The sequence below is a fragment of the Nicotiana tabacum genome, chromosome 8 (genome assembly GCF_000715075.1).
Source record: "Nicotiana tabacum cultivar K326 chromosome 8, ASM71507v2, whole genome shotgun sequence".
Taxonomy (NCBI): Eukaryota; Viridiplantae; Streptophyta; class Magnoliopsida; order Solanales; family Solanaceae; genus Nicotiana; species Nicotiana tabacum.
The window spans coordinates 57525690-57546238 of NC_134087.1; the positions used below are offsets into that span (position 1 = coordinate 57525690).

General features: G+C 38.0%; 1 pseudogene; it reads left to right on the forward strand.

Moving 5' to 3' along the window:
- The window catches only part of LOC142163110 (terpene synthase 9-like), a 52348-nt pseudogene that overhangs the window by 21383 nt on the left and 10416 nt on the right, over positions 1 to 20549 (forward strand).

Below are 20549 nucleotides of genomic sequence, written 5' to 3' on the forward strand. Positions count from 1 at the left end.
AAAACGCCAGTTGTTACCATAGTAGGTGCATGAATCAAAGCTCTCTCTCTCTCTCTCTCTCTCTCTCTCTCTCTCTCTCTCTCTCTCTCTCTCTCTATATATATATATATATATATATATATATATATATATATATATATATATATATATATATATATATATATACGCGCAACCCGAACCCACCATATATCAGCGTCAGTATCATAATTCACCCTTATTTTACCATATCAATCCACCCTTATTCCACCTGTTGCGGCGTGCAACCCGATCCCACCATATTAGTACCAAATACTTAATGTGCACAGTAAAATTAACAATTCAAACCACGAAAACCTTTACGATCAATAAGTACCAAATTGAACCAAAAAGGAAACCTTGTACAATATAGGAATCTATATAAGTAATAGTACACAGGGAGACCAGTCCAATAATTGACAATTATGAGGTTCAAGTATGTCAATTTAAGCAAATAGTAGGGAATCATGAAACTATGAAACAATCTAACACCATTTACAAGAGAGGACGTTGATTAACAGGTAGCAAATAAGAATGGAAGAATTTAAGGAATATAAAATTTAAGACGGGGAAGCATATAATTAAAGAACAACAAAAAATCAGGGAAAATGAGAAATTCGGCGGCGTATAAGAACTTGCCACCTCTCATATATGCCGTTCACATGAAATTCACATAGTACAGGTTCTTAATTCCCATAAGCCAAGGTTAGACTCAACACTTACCTCGCTCCAAAGACCACTCAAAGCTCAACTACAGCTTTGCCTTTCAAACAAGCCTCTTAACAAACAATATCAAACAAATTACCAACCAAACAATTCAAAATAAGCCTTAGGAATTACCCAAAATTGCAAAAGATTCAATTTAGGTCATTTTGAGCAACTGCGTCCAGTTTGGCAGTTTGAGGTCATGAGTAACTTCACATAGTATATTATGACATGTGTGCATCATGGGCTATGGTTTTTGAGTGATTCGGTAATGATTTTAAGGGGCGACTCTCATTTGAAAAGCTCGAAGTTGAAAGAATTGACCAAGGTTTAACTTTGATTAATTGACCTTGGATTGGAGTTTTGATGTTTTTGATAGTTTCAGATGGTGATTTTGTACTCAGGCATATTTTTGGATTTGCATTTTGATGTTTATAGAAGGTTTCAGCACTATTTGGCGGAAGTTGGAAATTTAAAGGTTTGGAATTTTCTATGTTTGACCATGGTTTGACGTTAAGGATATTGGATTCAGATTTTTGTTTTGGGACTTGAATTAGGTCCGTTTTGTCATTTGTAACTTGCCTGCGAAAGTTGGTATCATTTGGAGTTGATTTGATGTGGTTCGGACGTGTGGTTGCAATTCTAGAAGTTCTTGAAGTTCATTATGATTTTCATGCATTTTGGCGTCCAATTCGTGATTCTAAAGGTTGTTTTGGTTTTTTGATCGAGCGAGTGAGTTCATGTTATAGTTTTAGACTTATGTGGGTGTTTGTTTTGGAGCCTCGGGGGCTCGGGTGAGTTTCGGATTAGTTTTGCAGATATTTAGAGTGCTGGTGCTAGTTTCATCGCACTTGCGATGTTTTTGTCGCAAATGCGACTACTGCATTTGTGAGGTAGTCCTCTCTTTTTGCAAATCTGGGCTGCTGGGGAAGGGACTCACATTTGCGAAGAAATGATCGCTTTTGCGAAGCATGCAGAGTTTGCATTTGCGAACTCTGTATCACATTTGGGATGAAGGCCTAGGCAGGGGTAGGGTCGCTATTGCGACCAATTGGTCGCTTTTGCGAAAGATCAGTGTCCGCATTTGCAACATTTTTGTCGCATTTGCAAAGGCATTAGAACTGTTCAAGCTTCCATTTGCAAAGGATTATTCGTTTTTGCGAGGGTTCGCAATTGTGAACCCCATGTCGCAAATGCGATATCTATAGCTTTATTATAGCTGAGTATTCCAAGACCTAGCTTCATTTTATCATATTTTGATTCTTAGACTCGGTGGGAGGCAATTTTGTTGATAGATTTCGTACCAAACTATTGGGTAAGTGATTCTAATCGATTTCCAACTATATTTCATGATTATGTGTTAGATTTAACATCAAATTCATGAGAATCTAAGCAAAAATTTGGAAATGTTGTCAAAGTTTTGAAAAATAAAAATTTGGGATTTGAGAGTCGAATTGGACTGTGATTTAGAAACAAAACACATAAATGGAATCGTGGGGCTATGGGTAGTCAAGACCTACCCTTAGACCCAGGTTTTGACCGGGCGGGCCCAGATTGACTTTTATGGACTTTTTGGAAATTATATAAAGATCATAGCTTTGTTAATTGAAATTGTTTTCTCTTGTATTATTTGATGTATTTAAGTCATCTTTTGCTAGATTGAGCTGAGAAGAGGCGAATTTTGAAGGAAAAATTAATTTGAGAATTGATTTTACCAAACTGAGGTAAGTATCTTGCCTAACTTTGTGTGAGGGAAACTACCCCTTAGTCTTTGGGTTAATTGTGCTATTCATTTTATGAGAAAGCCCTGTACGTGAAGTGACGAGTGGGTACACGGCTTATATGTGGTATTTTCCCGGTTTCGAGTATCTAGACACTTTCCATGTCTCTAATTGAATTGTCATAACATGTGATATCTTTCATCATTAATATACTCTTACATGCTCAACTTGGCGTTATTAGCACTTGTTCTTCCTCCTACTTGTTGTTTTGCTCTTATATGATTTAGTTGAAGTTGTTGTCTTCCTTATTGTCTTGTAATATCTTAATTGTTGTGTCCCTTCAATGACTCCGTGCTTATCTGCTACTTGCCTTAATTGTTATACTTGCAAACCTTAGTTGTCACGTGCTTCACTTGTATTGTAGCATTTGTAATACTTGTTGCATTCCTTGATTATTACGTGGTTCCTTTATTTCCATGTACTCATACCCTTTCATTGTAGAAATTCTTGTAAATTTAGTTATTGGATTGTTGTTGTTGATTTTAATTTTTTGTGGATCGGGTTGCACGCTGCAACAGTTGTGATATGGTGGAATAAGGGAGGATTTGATAATGATATGGTGGGATCGGGTTGCACTCCGCAAAGGATTATATATGTGATATTTATGGTGGAATAAGGGAGGAGTATGATATTGGTAAATTATAATATGGTGGGATCGGGTTTCGCGCTGCAAGGGAATTTTATATGTGATTCTTGATATTGATATGGTGAAATAAGGGAGGATTGTGTGTGTAAGGTGGGATAGAGTTGCGCACCGCGATGGATTGGGTGTATTGTACTTGTTGTTGTAGTTGTGTTTCTTGTTAGTCATGCATCCTACTTGAATCGTTGTATGACTTCAATGTATTAATCTGTGCTCCCGTGGTTACTTGGTGAATTGATTTTCAAGATGAATTTACTACACGGAGTTACTATCTCATGCCCTGTTGAGTTGTCGGTAGCTAAACGATTTTAAATGAAAGAATTTGGAGCATGCTTTCCTTATGTGACTCTTAAGTTAAAACTCATCGTTTCATTTGATACTTTACTATTCTTAATAGCTGTCAGATTTTACCTTAGCTTATTTCTCGAATTAAACTACTTATCCTATCTGACGTTTTTACTTTACCTAAAAATTGTTATTAGGTTTTATTTTAATAAATTATAGATTTAATTAGGTGACTTATCCGATGCGTTGTTTTATTTTAAATGATATCTTCTTTACCTAAATGACTCCTAAACTAAACTCATTTGAAACCATGTCTTGTATAAATTGTACCTTATTTCACTGTATTTGGTTGCTAAATAAAAAATCGCTTTCTCATTGATTTCCTACTTTATTCAGAACTTTTATTATGCTTTATTGTATATAAATAGATCCCTTGAACATTTTTATTAGCATTTAACATGGATATTATGTATATTGTAGCAGGTGAATTTTGTCGTACGAAAGTGATTTGGAAAAATGTGGGTACAAGGTGTCATATGCATGAGGTTTGGAAGTTGTGACTTAAGATTTGAGATTACGAGGAGTGGAACCTCGGGTAATTTTTGTTGTAATTCGTGCATTAGGAATAATTTGATTGAGTGAGTTGTCATTGGTTTCCCTTACTTGAATTCATTCATATTTCATCTGTACCCCGACTATGTCGTTGCTTAATTACTTGGTCATTTCTCATTGCCATTCGTGCTCCCATTATTTCACTGTTGATTGTGATTTATGATCCTTCTGCTATTGTCCTTACATTGATGTTCTTTCCTTTGTTAGCTTTATGTTATATCCTGCACAAGTTTACATGTCTGGTAAGTGTCTTGACCTGGCCTCGTTGCTACTCTACCGAGGTTAGGCTTGATATCTACTGGGTACCGCTATGATGTACTCATGCTATGCTTCTGCATATTTTTTGTGTCGATCCAGATACTTCTGATCGAGCTGGTTTTGAGACTGATGTCTGCGCGACTAGAAACTTCAAGGTATATCTGCTCAACGTTTGCAGGTCTCGAAGTCACCTTCTGTGGTATTTTATTTCCATTTGTTTCCTATTATTCCGGATTAGTGATGTATTCATGATATATAATTACTCTTAGAAAGACTTATGACTTGTACTACCAGTTTTGGTGTTATGTAACTGATGTCAATTCAGCTACTTTGTTTTAGATATTATTTAATGTATTGCAGATAAGTTAGTTAAATTCCATTATTTATCAGCATGTGTTAACCTTACCTAGTCTTAAAAACTAAGGTTCAATCACGACATCCTACGGTGGGAATTAGGGTCGTGACAGTTAATAACATGGAAATGAAAATGCAACAAGCCGTTGCTCTTGTGAAATATGTAGGTGGTTGAAAGATTTACATTTTGCAAACAAATATCCATATGCAAGAGACGGATTAGTTGAGTGTTACTTTTAGATATTAGCAGTGCATTTTGAGCATTTGTTTTGGTCAAAAAACGAATACATTTATAAATTAAGTAGTAGTACAAGGAGCATTCTGAGGTACATCAATACAAAAACATCGTTGGTTATCCATGCTATCTAGAGGCATAGTTTGTGGCAACATGTGTAAACAAAAAGAAGTATGTCCCAAAAGCTTAGGATCGGTTTTGGGACGTGTGTAGAGTGTGCCACATTGATCTTCCATGTATTGAGCCCTAGTAAAAAGTGGTGGTTCCAAAAGAGTGGTACATGGATGTTGCATGGGGTAGTTGTTCCGTATTTGGCTAATAAATCTGCCACTTGATTCTGCTCCCTGTAGACATGTGTCACACGAGGGCTACCCAGTTGATGTAGTAGGTACCTGCATTCATTGATTAAAGATGAGTAGTGGTAATTATTGAGGAGAAGTGACATTAATTTCAAGCGGAGTGTATTTATATTGGAGGGCAAATCTTAGTCCTTCCTGTAGTACAGTGAGTTCCATGTATAAGATGCTTCCCATTGGACGGGAACCCAAATAACCAAGTAACCAATTCCCTGAGTGGTCTCGTGCGAGAAGAATGATAAGAAAAGTAATCAGAATGTCCTTCATCATTGATTATACGTATGATGCTTATGGAACCTTTGACGAACTTGTGCCTTTCATTGATGAGATCCAGAGGTAAAACATAAAATTTACAAGTAAATCTTTTTACAATTAATCCCTCACTAATAAAGATAAAAAGCATGCCTCCCTGTTGTTATTGTAAAATGCTATGTACAAGGCGTAAAAATTAGTTTGTGATGTTTGACATAAATCCTAATTAGTGTGATAGATTTAGTACCGTCATATCTGAGATCTGCTTATCTAGCCCTTCTAAACGTTACAATGAAATGGAAGAAATGCTGACCAAAGAATGTAAATCGGACCGTGTATGCTATGCAAAATATGAGGTAATATTATGGGATCCTTACACAAAATATGAGGTAATATAGGGACCTTTACACAAAAAGTCGGATATATTTATTGTTTATTTTTTCTAGCCATATACATAGATTATATACAATTATACATATATAATACACAAATTATGCATATATATTATATCTCCACCGGCTAATTTTAATTTAAGTGATTGTATGGGTGGCTATTTGGGTCAATTATTCTAATATATTATTGCTTAGCTTACCCACAGTTAGGTAACTTGAGAAAATTAATAGTCCAGTTGGTTGGCTGCCTGCCTGAAACGGATTCGACATTTCCCACCTTGTAATCCTTTCACCTATTTCCCATTCCCCTCTCCAAGAAACACTCTCATTCCCTGAAAAAAAAACTACTAATACTGCTACATATTATCTAGTTTAAATTACTTCTAATTCTCTTTTAGATGAAGAACTTGGTTAGAGCCTATTTTAAAGAAGCCCTACGGTTGGTTGCTGACCATATTCCAAAATACGAGGAGCACATGAAGAATACACTTGTATGTTGTGGCTATATGTTAACAACAACTTGGTCGGTATGGAGGAGCTTATATCCAGAGAGACTTTTGAATGGATGATAAATGAACCTTTGATAGTTCGAGCCTCCTTAATGTTTACTAGAGCAATGGACGATATTATTAGACATGAAGTAAGTACAACAATAATACTTAACTTCTCGCCCCTCCCCCCCCCCCCCCCCCCCCCGCCCAAAGAAATATTGCGTCTCAATTTCAATTTTAAAGGGTAACGGCACAAGTTGACTAAGAAAGAGGCGAAGTTAGTAGTTACGGCGGTTAAGAATACATCATTTGGTCGTTTATATGAAGAAGATAGGGGTAGAGGCATGGATAGAAGGTTGTTTACGCTATCCAAGGTGAAGGAAAGAAGGTCCCGTGACTTGGACCAATTGAAATGTGTCAAGGACGAAGATGGTAAAGTTTCATTGTATGAGGCGCATATTCGTCGGAGATGGCAAATTTACTTCCATAGTCTCTTGAATGAGGAGGGCGACTGAAACATTGTATTAGGTGATTTGGAATTCTCCAAGAGTTGTCGTGACTTTGGATATTGTAGGCGGATTAGAGTTGAGGAGGTCGTGGGGGATATGTGTAAGATGAGCAGAGCAAAGAGACCAGGCCAGATGAAATCCCAATGGAGTTTTAGAAGAGTGTGGGCAGGGCGGGCTTGGAGTGGCTCACTAGGTTATTTAATGTCATTTTTAGGACAAAAAAGATAGCCAAAAAATGGAGGTGGAGCACGATGGTTCCTTTGTACAAGGGTGATATAAAAAATTGTAACAACTATCGGGGTTCAAGTTGTTTAGTCATACTATGAATGTTTTGGAGAGGGTAGTGGAGCTAAAGGTGAGGAGGAGCGTGTCTATATTTGAGAATCAATTTGGGTTTATGCATACAGAAACCCTTCACCTTGTTAGTAGATTGATGGAATAGTATTGGAAAAGGAAGAGGGACTTGCATATGGTGTTCATCGACTTAGAAAAGTCTTACGATCAAGTCACGAGGGAGGTTTTGTGGAGATAGTTTGAGGATTGAGGTGTACATGTGGCCTATATTAGGGCGATTAAGGACATCTATGATGGAAGAAAGATCTGGGTGAGGACTGTGGGAGGGGACTCAGACCATTATCCTGTCATGATGGGGTTGCACTAGGGGTCGGCACTCAGACCTTTTTTGTTTTCCCTGGAGATAGACGTACTGACGCGCCACACCTAAGGGGAGGTACAGTGGTCTATGTTATTTGCAGATGATATTATGTTACTTGACGAGACACGGGATGGTGTTAATGCGAGGTTAGAGGTGTCGAGGCAGACCCTGGAGTCTAAAGGTTTCAAGTAGAGCAGGACCAAGACAAAATACTTGGAGTTTAGTGGTGTCACTCTGGGAGTGGAAAGGGAGGTGAGGCTGTATTCGCAAGTCATCCCCATAAGAGGAAGTTTTAAATATCTTGGTTCTATTATACAAAGAAATGGTGAGGTTGATGGAGATGTCATACATTGTATGGAGCGAGATGGATGAAATGGAGACTTGCTTTCGGTGTTTTGTCTGACAAGAAGGTGCCACCAAAATTTAAAGGTATGTTTTATAGCGCGGCGGTTAGACCGACTATATTGTATGGGACTGCCTGTTATGCGGCCAATAGCTCCCATGTCCAGAAGATGAAGGTAGCAGAGATGAGAATGTTGAGATGGATGTGTGGGTACACCGGGTTAGATGGGATTAGGAATGAAACTATTCGGGACAAGGTGGGTATGGCACCTATTGAGGACAAGATAGGGGAAGCGAGACTTAGGTGGTTTGGACATGTGAAAAGGAGAAGTACAATCGCCCTGGTAAGGAGGTGTGAGGGGTTATCATTGGAGGGCCTAAGGAGAAGGAGAGTTAGGCCGAAGAAGAATTGGGGAGAGGTGACATGGCGTATGCAGCTAGAGCTGACTGAGGACATCACCATTGATAGAGGAAGGTGTGGAGGTCGATAATTAGGTTAGTAGGTTAGGTATGCTATATTGTTCATTTCTGTAGTATTAGTACGTACTCTCGCTATTTTTAGTAGGTTTCTATGACTATTTGTCATTTCTTGCATTTCTATCATCTCATTACCTTCTTGTTATTCATGCTACTTTTACATAACTTATCAGTGGTGTTCTTTCCTGTTTTTCCTCTTATTAATCTGGTGCTTATACTTTTTTGAGTCGAGGGTCTATTCAAAATAACCTCTCTATCTCCACAAGGTAGGGATAAGGTCTGCGTACACACTACCCTCCCCAGATCCCATTATGTGGGATTATACTGGATATGTTGTTGTTGTTGTTAGCACAACATAATAAAATTAACCTTCTAAATACATTACAAATTAAATTGCACTCAGCATTTTGTTATACATGGAGAAACTTCTTATAGGATTCGTATTTTGTTCCATTGGAAGGTATTGTCCGATAACTACTTCATTAAAATCCGATTTTGATGAGTTTTTGTCACAACCCAAAATTTTTACTTTCGGGACCGTGAAGGCACCTAACATTTCACTTTTTAGGGAAACCAATATTAGAACAGTTTATCCATTTTTAATAGTGTAAATTAAATAAAGAGAAGAATTGAAATAATTGCAGAAATCCAAAGTAATATGTGGAAGCTAAAACAGCCAAACATTTGTTACAATCTATGGACCCGGTGTCACAAGTGCACGAGCTACTAGAATAGTACATATAAGGGTATGAAATAACATAAAGTTGTCTGAAAAGAAGGTACACAACTAAATAAAAAGTGAAGGGGACTCCAGGAGCTGTGGGCGATGACCATCTGTACCTCAAATCTCCGCAAGCTGTCCAACACGAGCTCACTAATAACCATCATTGGGACCGACTCCAAAATCTGCACAAGAAGTGCAGAGTGCAGTACAAGTACAACCGATCTCACGTACTCTGTAAGTGTCGAGCCTTAACTGGACAAAGTAGTGACGAGGCTAAAGCAGGTCTCTTGCTCTACAATATGTACGCAGTGTATAATAAAGACATAAATGAAAATACAGAATGAAATAAGATAGTCAACTGAGAATAATAGTTATAGCCTCAAAAAATAAGCTTGTTTCATTCAGAATTACCAATCCTTAGAGTTCTAAATGAAAATACCGAAAACAAACACAACTCAAGGAATAAAAACACATAGGTTTTTGCGGGGCGCAACACAATCCTACCGTACAACACAAAATCCTCCCTTATTTCACTATAACAACATTAACAACAGTAAATAATTCACTATCAATATCAGTATATATCAATATCAGTATCATAATCACCATTATTTTACCATAACAATCCACCCTTATTTCACCTGTTGCAACGTGCAACCCGATCCCACCGTACAGTACAAATTTACCCTTATTTTACCATATCAATCCACCCTTATTTCACCTGTTGCGGCGTGCAACCCGATCACACCATATTAGTACCAAATACTCAATGTGCACAATTAAATTAACAATTCAAACCATGAAAACCTTTACGATCAATAAGTACCAAACTGAACCAAAAAGGAAACCTTGTACAACATAGAAATCTACATAAGTAATAGTACATAGGGAGACCAGTTCAATAATTGACAATTAAGAGGTTCAAGTAAGTCAATTTAAGCAAATAGCAGGGAATCATGAAACTATGAAAAGATCTAAGATCATTAACAGGAGAGGACATTGATTAACAGGTAGCAAACAAGCATGGAAACATTTAGGGAATATAAAATTTAAGACAGGGAATGAGATAATTAAAAAATAATGGAAAATCAGGGAAAACGAGAAATTTGGCAGCTTGTAAGCACTCGTCACCTCGCGTATACGGCCTCACATGAAATTCACATAGCACATAGTCCGAGGGTTCCTAACTCCCTCAAGTCAAGGTTAGACTCAACACTTACCTTGCTCCAAAGACCACTCAAAGCTCAACTACGGCCTTGCCTTTCAAACAAGCCTCTAAACCAACAATATCAAGCAAATTACCAACCAAACAATTCAAAATAAGCCTTAGGAATTACCCACGATTGCAAAAGATTTAATTTAGGTCATTATTGAAAAAGTCAACTCCCGAGCTCACTTGGTCCAAACCCGAAATTCAAGCCAAAACCCGATAACCCATTCATCCCGAGTCCGATTATGTGATTTGTTTTGAAATCCGACCTCAATTTGAGGTCTAAATCCCAATTTTACAAAAATCCCTTATTCTACCCAAACCCCCAATTTCTACCATGAAAACACTAGATTTAGGTTGAAACCTTATGAAATGTAATGAAAGATTAAAAGAAAATAGATTAGAATCACTTATCATTGGATTGGGGAAGTAGAGTGAAAAATCGCCTCTAGGGTTTTCTAGTTTTGAAAATTAGAAGAATGAACAAAAATCCTGTCAATTACAGATTTTGATCAAGGGCAGGTATCGCAATTGCGACCTGGGGTTCGCAATTCCAAACCCGCAAATGTGAAGTGTGACCATTCCTGCTGCCTACGCAAATGCGAACAAAATGTTCGCAAATGCAAACCTGAGGGGATCGAAAATGCGACCCCAAATCTCGCAATTGCGAAAGTCCAGCCCCAGCCCACTGCTCACAATCGCAATGTTTTCTTCGCAAATGCGAGGCTCGCGAAACTAAGGGGATCGCAAATGCGACCCCAAATCTCGCAATTGCGAAAGTCCACCCCCAACCCACTGCTTGCAACTGCAATGTTTTCTTCCCAAATGCGAGGCTTGCATTTGTGAGCCAGGCCTCATAATTGCTATGTCTGCAAACCTAATGCACCAGCAGTTCATTAAAATCAAAAACACTTCGTAGCCTATCCGAAACTCACCCGAGCCCTCGGGTCTCCAAACCAAACATACATACAAGTCCAAAAATATCATACGAACTTGCCCGCGTGATCAAATCGTCAAAATAACACTTAGAACTATGAATTGGACACCAAATCAAATGAAATTTTCAAAAAAAAAACTCATGAACTTCTATTTTAACAACCGGACGTCCGAATCACGTCAAACCAACTCTGGTTCTCACCAAATTTTACAGACAAGTCATAAATATAGTAATGGACCTGTACCGGACTCCAAACCAAAATACCGACCCAGTATAGACAAAACTAAACATCAATCAATTCTTAAGAATCATTAAACTTTCAAGATTCAATTTTCGACAAAAAATTAATAACTCGAGCTAGGGACCTCCGAGTTCGATTCCGAGCATCCGCCTATGTCCAAAATTACGAAACTGACCCACCAGAACCGTCAAAACACATATTCGGATCCGTTTTGCTCAAAACGTTGACTGCATTCAACTCAAATAAATTTAAATGAAAAATTCTTATTTTTATCAGTTTTTAACATAAAAGCTTTCCGGAAAAATACTCGAACTGCACATGCATATCCAAAAATGCTAGAAGGAAATATTTGAGGCTTCAAAACACAGAATTAGGTTGTAAAACTCTAGACGACCCATCGGGTCATCACAGTTTTACTAATCATGACTTGACTTGTTAAAAAACTGTACTAAAAAAGAAAAGATTATATAACTCATGATTTGCATAGAATACCTCTTACTTTGTGTGTCTAATTATGTGACTTAATGTTTCCTTTCCCTCCATTGAAATTAAGATAATGATACTCCGAATAAAGAAGTAGAATCGTGTACATATCATGGAGAAAACATAAGACAATAATTAGATAAATAAATAACCAACTATTACTACTATTACTACTACTGTTGCGACTTCTCCGACTATCATAATGACAATAATAAAAGAGAAAGAGAGGAAATGGTCCTAGTAGCATGAAGAACAAAAAAAAATAGAATAGTTTGGATTTGCGTCAAATTTATTTTGCATATATATATATACAGATGGAACAAAATGTATATGTATTTTTATATTTTTTTTCATCGAATACATATATTGTATGTATGATTTGCTTCAGATTGGCTTAAAAGCAAGCTATGAAGCTTAAATTTGATTAAAAAAAATTTAGAATGTATAATAATACTTAAGATATTGAAGTCTCTTTTCATGTAGGACGAACATACTATAGGCTCTCATGGAGTTTCTTGTCGGCAGTGATGAGGAAGTTTGGTTTTTCTGTATGGTCGCTGGAGACTATAGGAAGACTTATCTAAGATATGTGGTACTCAGTAATCGTTAATGGCACAAGAAATGGATTCTTTACATCTTCTCAAGGGCTAAAATAAGGTGACCCTTTGTCACCATCTCTGTTTGTCTTAGGGGCAGAGGTGATGTCTAGATTGTTGAATAGACTTTACGACATCCCAACTTTTGTGCGTTTATCTATGAACAACAGGGAGCTAAGGTGAATCATCTTGCATATGCGGATGATATTGTAATCTTTTGTGGGGGTAAAATAAAGTCATTAGAGCTGGCCATGAAGCAATTGAGGTCATAAGAGAGAAGCCTCGGCAAAAGGTTAATATGGACAAAAGTTTTTTTTGCACTTCACCAAAAACCTCAATATCAAGAATCAATAGAATAACTTATAGAACATGCTTCAAGCACAAGCAATTTCCTTTTACATATCTGGGATGCCCTTTATATGTGGGAAGGAAGAATCTGATAAAATCACTATGAGAATTAATGAATGGTAGGGTAAATTTCTCTCTTATGGAGGAAAAGTTACTCTAATTAAGCATGTACTACAGGCTATCCCTACATATACCCTTGCTGCAATGCATTCTCCCAAGGGAACTTTCAAATTGATTGAGAAGCACATGGCTAACTTCTTTTGGGGAAGGGTTACTGAAAAAACAAGTACCATTAGAGTTCCTGGGCTAATCTATGCTGCTATAAGGAAGAAGGAGGAATTGGAGTTAGAAGATGGGAAGACATTAGTGAATCATTTGCATACAAGAGATATGGTGGAATTTTAGGACAAAATAATCCTTGCGTTCCAACTTTCTAAGGGCAAAATACTATTCCAGGAAACATCCAGTAGCCAAAGCTAAATAGGAAAAACAATTGCATGCATGGGGCAATGATGCAAATCAAAGAAAAAGGCAGAAAAGAATATCATATGGAAAATATAAAGGAGTGGTAGTAATTTATGGTGGGACAACTAGATAGAGAGATGAGCACTATCACAACTAATACCTTCATAGTCAAGAGCAGATAAGATACTTGTGGAAGAAGTCATTCATGAGAAAAAATGGAACTTAGAAATGTTGTCAAAGATTATGCCTCCTTCCACAAAGCAGCAAATTGAGAATATTCCTTTGGAAATGATAGTCAGGAGGACTATGGATAGAAATTAAGGGTCCACCAAACTGATAGAGAATCTGATTCTCTATATAGTTCCTACAGAACACACACACATAGTGATATGTAAATGACACAGTAGAGTTTTACGTGGAAAACTCCCAACTCACGGGATTAAAAACCACGACCTACACTCGCAGGATTTCAACTTCACTAACTGAGCAAACTTTAGATTACAAACTCTTTCAATCTAGGAATTAGCCTATTAATCCCTCACCTACAGCCTAGCTAGGAACTTAAGTAGAAGAGTAAACCCCTAAAGAGTAAGGTAAGGCCTAAAGCCTATCATTGACCGAATAGCGAACTTAGCTTCAAAGCTTGAAGTGAAGGCTTTACCTTTCCTTTAATCAAATCAATGCCAGAGAATACATCGGAAGCTAATTAGCGCGTAGGCAGCGCTGCGCCGTCTGTTGTACCGTTTTAGAGAGAATTTGAGTGAAGAGACTAATCCAAAAAAAAGAAAGTGACCAATCTTTCTGTGGAGGCGGCGAAGGGATGGTAAGGCTTTGAAGCCAAGAAAGCAGCTATTAGAAAGAAGTTAAAGCTATAACAGCAGAAGGGGAGAAAAGAAATGACCTAGGAGGTATCATATTTTGAACACAAATGGTATCAAACCTCAATTTCTTCTTTTGAATACTACTTATAGATAGTCTTCAGAAGAAGGGTTGGTTGCATACCTGCTATAAGGGGGGTGCCCCACTGAATCTGTCTCCAACTAATTTAATTTTAGTTTCGTTGCGGGCCAGATCTCCTTTTGATTCTGTTTTATCTCAGTCACACTCTATTTGCTAAATAGAAGCACATTTAACGCTTCAGCGGCGAGCTCCATGCGTGAGCAGCGACTAAGCAACATCCAATCTTTCTTAACACTTTGTACGCTTGAAGGCCCCTCCTCTACGGAAGGGTACAGAGACGAGGCCTTTGATCCAACTCTTTTTTACATAAAGAAATGAAAATCCAAAAACCGGGGAATCCATCGGTCGGATAACAATTTTTTCTAGTAGCACCCACGACAAAATGTCCGGAATATACATCTTTTTTTGGGACGGAGGCACGCGTGCTAAAAAAAACATCAACTTGGAAACGCCATACATAATATAATAAATAAAAAGAATGAATATGCCAGCAGAGGACCCTGCTCGAAATAAGTTTTTAAGGTTTTCTCAAGTACGACAACACACTTGAGAGAGAAACTTGATCATGTATGCAATTATCCGGTACAAGACATGCTCCATAAAGTAACTAATGCACTGTTTGCACTGTTGTGTGTGCATAGAAATAGTGTAGTGACTTTACAGCTACAGAGAATTGACCTGTATTGTCACCGGAGGAACTGATAGTCATCTATTCTCTTTGCCATTTCTTTGACTCAAGTTGCTGTAACTTGGGCCAGACTTGACACTTCTTGTTCTTGAGCACTTTGAGGATGTGTAACAGGTTCCTAATCTGGTTTTTATCATGAAGTTTGTTAGATCATCAAAATACAAGAAGACACGTAACTTAACAATTTCTCCCTTTTTGATGATGACAAATTTATAATTTAAGTTCCCCCTGAGAACCAGATCTCTAAACAAATTTTGCAACAAAAGGACTTTATAACCTGAGAACATGTTTTCCTTCTCAATTTTCTTCCCCCTTTTGGCATCATAAAAAGATTTTACACAAGTAAATGCAAAAAGAAGTCTAGCAAAGTTAACTCATGCCACATGTGTGCACACAAAATAGCTAAAAACATAGCGCAAGATTATAACATGCATAGAAAAAGATGAGATGCTCATTAATTTAAAAGAGAGGAAATTAGAGGTAGTAGAACCATTGTTATAAAAGCATCCACATACAAGCAACTTAAAGTACCAGCCATAGGAACAACAAAAATTTAGTGCAGGTCAGTCAAACTGGACACTAGGAAAGGAACTGTTTAAGGGGCACTAGAAGGGGGAGGAAAGGATGAAGAGGCAAGTGTTCTGAGAAGAATATACGTTCGAGCATTTGCAGACAATTGCTCGTTGATCAGCCGCTCTTTCAGGTCCTCGACCTGTTTCCTTAGGTCTGTATTTTTAATGGTCATACGAGCAACCTCTGTGCCTTGTGCAATGCTAGAACTAGGTTCCTCCTTGGCCTGACTAAGCTGCCCTTCAAGAATGGCATTCCTGGCCTTCAGCCTCCTTATTTCCTTATTTGCAGCATTCTGAGCATCAATCAAAAGAAATAATGGAATTGCTGCCAATACCCCCTTTCTTGTCAATACACTCACATTCATCCAAGGTTATCTTTGAGAAATTTTACATGCGATTTCCCACTGATGCTCTTCCCAAATGGACTTTGAAGAATTCAAACACATTAGTGACCAGGAACCCGTAAGGCAAACCATGATTTCCATCCTTGAAGTCTTTCACCTTCTTCATGTGTTCAATCATAATACCAAGTAAATTGATGGAGCGTATGCATCCACATCTTCTATGAGGAACATGTCTGTTTTGAAGTAACTGAGTGCCTCACATAATGAAATTGAAAGACTTTATTCACTATTTCAAACATAAGTTGATACCCTAGAAGGAGGGCATTTTTGTGCACTCGTTCGCCCTACTGCATAACTTGATCCTTCAGAATGACTCTTCTAAAGTTATGGGAACAGGTCCCTTCAACAAATGAGAGTCGTTCAGTAGGCACTCCCAAAATAGTCCCTAAAACAGTCTCGTCCATCATAAAAGCTACTACATTGACCTCCAAGCAAATGCTATCGTCTTCCACTGTAAACATATCTGCACAGAAGCTACGAACCTCCTCTTCATAAACCTTGGGACTCTGATTGGCAAAGAAATGAGTCCACTTCTGAAATTCGCTAATGTCCAGCAGATGTCTCATCCCTAACATTCGAGAATGTCAACATCAAATATTCTTCCCCATAACACCCTCTGCTTCTAAGATTTTCTCTGCTTTCAACCTTTGACACAGTCACTTTGGCCTTCTTGGAGGAACCAGGTTCCTCTTTGTCACTAGCCTTCCTCTTCACATACTTCTTCACAATTTTCTCCTTGTTTTCAGACTTCTCACTAGATTTCTCACCAGACTTCTCTCCCTCAACACGCTTCACTTCATCAACCTCTACAACTTTCACAGATGAACCTCTCCTGGACTTGGGAATCACAGGTTTCTTAAAGGATTTACGAATTAGGGAAGCAGGTTCCTCGTTCACCCCTTCATCATCAACATGGAAAACATTTGTTGGAGATACATCCTCCTCATTCACTAGCTTTCCCCCTTTCACCAACCTTCTTCTTTTCTTTTCATCTTTGTTTTTCTTCAGAACAAGCTCAAAAGCTTCTTTCTTTTGCAGCCTGGTAGTGAGTCTTTTAAAAATGGACTCTTTGGGAACTGTCCTACCACTTCTAGCAGTAATGGAGCTTGCCACAGTAACATTATCATAGTCTTCCTCAATATTTTTATTTTCCTCTTTAGACAGGGGTCTCATACCAGGAATAATAAAGTCTAATGGCATTGCATTAAAGTGAAGAGAATGAGCGGGATCAGTACTGATCTGGGGCTCTTTTAAGGAGCATGGGATTTCATCCCAAGTAGGACCAGAGTGCTCGTGCAGGGGAGAGGGATCAGGTCCCTCTATTGTTTCCCTAGTAGTACGGGCTGGTGCCAAGTTTCAAAAGGCACCAGTTCCTCTCCTTCAAATCTATGCCCACCTTTGACTCTATGTCCCTCACCTTCCCCCTAAGACCCAGTGGTCACATCACCACAGTCATACACTTCAACCAACCCTCCTTTAGTAGCATATTCTATATAGTTTCTCTCTCATTTACACCCAAAATAGAATCAGACGATGCAGGAGGAACATTACCTCGGAGTGGAAATACTCATATCAAAACATAGAGAGGGCACTTCTAATACTTTAACACGGCCAACAACATCTTGTTAGGCTTCAGAGGTTTCCCCAACCTGATGACTAGAGACCTCTCAGTTCTCTTTTTCATCTACTATTTTGTCATCTGCCATTTTTCCCAGCAAGGTAGGGAGATATTACAACAACAATTCTTTTGGGGGTTTGAGTCTTATGACTGCAGTGAGAACCAGAATTTGACGGGGTTGGAGAAGAAATAATAGTTGATTGTTGGTCTAGCATGGGGTTTTGACTGGTTAATGATTTGGACTCAAACTCATGCTCCAGTGCTTCATGAGACGAAGACACAGTAGGGATGGCATTGGAAATGTTTGAAATCTCTAATTTTGAGACATGGTAGATATTGGAAGTAGAGACACGAGAAAGAGAGGGTTTGTTTTTTAGAGTGAAAGGAAAATTTGTGGCTTTGATGTGTATAGTTGGGAAAGAGACGTCTTTTAGGGTTATTTAGAGAGCTGAGCGACCGATTACAAATGATTGTAACTTACTGGGTAGACGGGTCGATTTGTAACGGGTGTGATGTTTGAGTTTTAAAGTGATGGGAGAGAGTTGGAAACATTAAATGACATGGCACTTTTACAGCCGTTTAAAATATGTTTGAGAGTAAAAAAAGAAACTACTAACCTGATTCAAGGGAACCAGGTTCCCTGACTTAGTTTTGTAAATGTGAGACTCATCCTTTTACCAAGATGCAACGTTATTAGCTGCTTGTTTGCTTTGTAGTTTCCATGTGTGTTTACCTGTACCGGTATAGAGATGAGATAGAAATTGCCAGAAAATTCTTTTTAGCATATTTACTTGTTCATTCTTTCATAGCCAATCATTGAGGGATCTAGTGCTCAGTTTGATTTTATCAACGCCAATGTCAGTCGATTCATTTCAAAGTTCTCTCTACTCAGTGCTTTGGTGAAGATATCTGCTACTTGGTCCTCTTTTTGCAGAACTTTATGCAGATGAGATCGTTTTTAACATTATCTTTGAGAAAATGATTCCGCACATCAATGTGCTTTATTCTATTATTCTAAACCAAGTTCTTTACCCTATTGGGAGCACTAGTGTTATGACACAGTAATGGTACACAATCAAAAAATACACCAAAATCCTCCAGTTGTTGCTTGATCCACAACAGTTGAGTACAACAAGAGGCAGTTGCCATATATTCAGCTTTTGCAGTTGAAAGAGCCACAGAGTTTTGTTTCTTTGTATCCCATGAAATCAAACATAACCTCAAAAAATGTGACATGCCAGATGTGCTCTTTCTATCCACCGAAAAACCATCATAATCAGTATCAGCAAACCCAATTAAATCAAAATTGTCTCCCGAAGGATAGTAGAGAACCCGGTCCTGTGTTCCATTGAGATACCTTAGAATCCTCTTTGTAGTTTTCAGATGAGATTCTTTTGGACTTGATTGGAATCTAGAACATAATCCCTGACTAAATTCAATATTAGGTCTGTTGGTTGTGAGATACAAGAGTGAACCAATGATACATCTATACATGATTTTGTTCACATGAGAACCAAGTTCATCCATGTCCAGATGAGTGGCAGTGGCAATAGGAGTATCAATGGTTTTTAAACTTTCCAATTCAAATCTCTTCACAAGCTCTTTAATGTACTTCTGTTGACTTATCATCATTTTCTTAGAGGTTTGCTTAACTTGTAAACCTAGGAAAAAATTCAGTTCCCTCATCATGCTCATTTCAGACTCGCTTCCCATAAGATTGTCAAACTTCTCGTACAAGGAATTATTTGTTGCACCAAAGATGATGTCGTCAACATAAACTTTCACAATGAGCAGGTTCCTCCCTTGTTTCATTAAAAATAGAGTGTTAACATTATTTCCTCTTGTAAAGCCATTTTCTAGAAGGAACATGGACAGCCTTTCATACCATGCACGAGGGGCCTGTTTCAACCCATATAGTGCCTTGTCAAGTTTGAATACATATTCAAGATGCTCATGACGCTAAAAACCAGGTGGTTGTTTTACAAAGACTTCTTCCCGTAAATACCCATTTAGAAATGCACTCTTGACATCCATTTGGAACAATTTGAATTCCATATGAGATGCAAAGGCAATGAGAATTTTAATGGCTTCTATTCGAGCTACTGGGCAAAAGTATCATCATAATCAATACCTTCTTCTTGGTTATGACCTTGAACTACTAACCTGACCTTGTTCCTTATTACATTTCCAAACTCATCAAGCTTATTTCTGAACACCCATCTGGTTCCTATAACAGTTCTATTTGAGGGTCGAGGAACCATGTGTCATACATTGTTCCTCTCAAATTGATAGAGTTCATCTTGCATAGAAGTAATCCAAATTAGCATCTTTCAATGCTGCTATGATATTTTTGGGCTCAATTTGAGAAAGGAAAACTGAGAAGGCAAGTGAGCTTCTTGTATTTGATCTGGTTTGAATCCCTGAATCAAGAGAAATGATCACATTTTGGAGAGGATATGAACTTTTGTGCTTCCAGTTAGACACTTGAATTTGACTGTGAGAAAGACCCAGCTTCCGCTGAATGGGATCCATTGTTAGCATCAATGGAGGGGTGAGTGCCACTTCTCTGCTCAGCATCAGGAGTTCCTTGCATGGCATCAGCAACTCTATTTTTTGCTTTAGTTGTTGTGATGGAAGAACCAAGTTCTTCTGTATCAGTTAGAGATTCTGCTGCATCTTCTTTGTTGGATTCCTTGACTTGACTCATCAAGTCAGCATTTCCATATGCCATATCAACAACTTCTCCAGGAACCTTTGACTGCACTCCATCTTGATCAATTTTATCATGTGAATCTTTCCTACAAAAGGGGTGTGATTCATCAAAGATCACATGTATGCTTTCTTTAACACATTGAGTCCTTTTGTTGAAGACCTTGTATGTTTTGCTTTGTGAGGAATATCCCAGAAAAATTCATTCATCACTCTTGGAATCAAATTTTTC